Here is a 2,637-nt window from a genome sequence, read left to right as displayed (position 1 = left end):
TTGTTCAGTCTTCAGGCGGTTGATGTACGCGAACAAAGACTACAGACAGCTGCGATTATGGAGGAGGATCTTGCTCTCTTTCTATCTGGTGGCAAAGTGAAGACCTGCAAGCAGCTGGTGTCAACTGCAATCAAGGACCTGGTGATCAAGGATGTGCATAAGATATGCTGCAGCAACTGGTCTCCCACGGTGAACACAGGGTACATTTCAGCAAACAGAGCCATGGTGATCTACATGATCATGCATTGCACCCCGTTTGATTTTGGGAGAATGATCTATGATCAGATCATACAGCTGGGTCTGCAAGCTAAGTCAGGGCTTCGTCCACCGTTTCCCAGTCGTATTCATCAGCTCTTTGAAGCTTAGCGTCCTGTTCCGAGTCTTCAGCAACAAGACACAAAGAAGACAAAGGGGAAGATGACTGTGTCACGGCCTGCGGAATCGATCCTTCGTAGTGGTACATCTACATAAGTGTGTTGAAACTTCAGTGTCGTGGAGTCAACAAAAGAGGACATGTGATCATCTCCCCTTAATGACCTACAGGTGCATATGATTGTGATGAGACATGTTATCAGCAATGAAGACAGAGGTGTGATACTCTGTTGTTAGAATCGTGATACATCCATTGAAGAACGAACATTTGTGGTTGGGTTCACTGATGATGTATGAAGATGTTTGAAGCTGCTGGGCTTCTGAAAAACTGTGTCTGAGATTAAGCCTTACTTATCTAAAGGTATATGTGTTTTGTGGGGCTAATCTGTCAACTGTCAAGGGTTTGATCAAGATAGTGATTGTTCTTGTAAGGAACTGTGCATTTGGAGTCTCACAAGACCGATCAACACTCTATTTGATTATGGTGGAGTAACTGGCTAGACGGGTATTAGACATGTGAGACTGATGATAGTTGAGTTAACAGATGATCATATGTTTGAGTTCCCTACAGATGACGAATTGGAGAAGTGATATGTGCTTAGCTCATCTGATTAGTGAAGCAGAAGTTTGAAAGCATAGATCATGATACACAAGATGCTGTTTTTCCTGCAAAGCTTGTGTATGGTCACATCCACACTGTGATTCGACCAAAGTGCTATCTGCTGTTCGAATTCTCGGCTACCAGTGTCCTATTGCCCAACATCCAGTTGTGGTTGCAAGGATAGTCAACATGCCTACAAACAAGAAGCTGTTTCAATAGGCAACTTGACTGATCATCAAAGTGCTTAAGGATGCGAAGCACTGTTAGCAGGTAAGTGATTCCCATAACTCAGTATATTGTTGTGATACATATGTCTGTTTTTGACTTAGTTGATCACTCAAGCTGGGGGAGAATGATTCTGGTTTTGTGTTTTGTTCAACGCCTAATGATAAGGAGTTCTGTACTTATGGGGGAGAATTCTTGAAGCTACTTGGTTTAGCGGGAGAAACAACAACTCTATGGGGGAGACTTAATTTATTAATTGGTTGATCTTAGGATGGTGGTGGTTATTGATCTTAGGTTGTTAATGATTGAGAATATGCCAATTGATTAAGTCTGGATTAGAGAATTATTAAGAACATGGTTTCCGCTGCAGCCCGCTGGGGTTTCTGATTGTTAGGTTCTTATGCATAATTCTGTTTGAACAAGCTGTTGGTTAATTTTGCTAGATAATGTCTGATGTTTTGTCTAGTTGTTGCTTGTTCTGTTTTTGGCTTGTGTTTGTTGGAGTGTCTTTTCAGGTTGAACCAGAGAGATGCTTGAGTATCAAACTCAGTCAAAAAGGGGAAGATTGTAAATGCAGATTCTGGAACAACTCGCTGTGAGGAACAAGTCGTTGTGCCGAACAGAGCGTTGTGCCAATCAGGAAGCTGCATCAGATCACAGACGCCCGAGTTGCTGACATGGATGTGTGAGCTGACGTGGAAAGACGTGAGTGGATGTGATGATGCGTCAAGGAAGGCTGTTGACGTGGTCTTGAAGATAGAGACAAGATTGTACTTGGAGATATGGAAAATATTCTCTGCGATAAATAAGGAAAGGATAAGTTTGAGGAGCAAGCAGTTTCCATTTGTCTGGAGATATGAAGAATATTCTCCGCAACAGTTAAGGAAAGGATAAGGCTGAGAAACAAGCAGTTTCCTCATCCCGTGATACTTGGAGATTCGCCTTCTAGGGTTTCTCAAGTCGTGTATAAATATTCTAGGAGTAGGCCACGAGCCAATTTGAGCACTCTAGAATATTGATACAGTTGTAAACTTCGAAGCCACAAAAATAAGGCTTAGAAGGAGTGTTCCCAGTTCTCTGTGACGTTAATCAGGGTGGTGATTAAGTGCACAGAGAATTGTTTTTTCTTTCTCTTAGATCTACTCTGGTGAGAGTTTAGATAGAAAAGAGAGAGGGTGAGTTTTAATCTCTCAAGCTAAAAAAGAGAGAGGGTGAGTTTATTCTCTTAGATCTACACAGGTGTGTGTTTAGATAGAAAAGAGAAGAGGGGTCAGATTCATTCTTAGTCGGGTTCAATCCTATTGGGTAGAATAGGTTGAGTAAGGACCGAGACAAAATTGTATCCTTGTAAAAGATAAATTTTGTTAATAAGATTGAATAGAAAAGCGTTGGCTTGGCGCGTTCCAAGTGTGAATCAGTGTGTTGTGCTTCTCTATACC

Source organism: Camelina sativa, chromosome 9 (genome assembly GCF_000633955.1).
Source record: "Camelina sativa cultivar DH55 chromosome 9, Cs, whole genome shotgun sequence".
Taxonomy (NCBI): domain Eukaryota; kingdom Viridiplantae; phylum Streptophyta; class Magnoliopsida; order Brassicales; family Brassicaceae; genus Camelina; species Camelina sativa.
Note: the sequence above shows the minus strand (reverse complement) of the source record.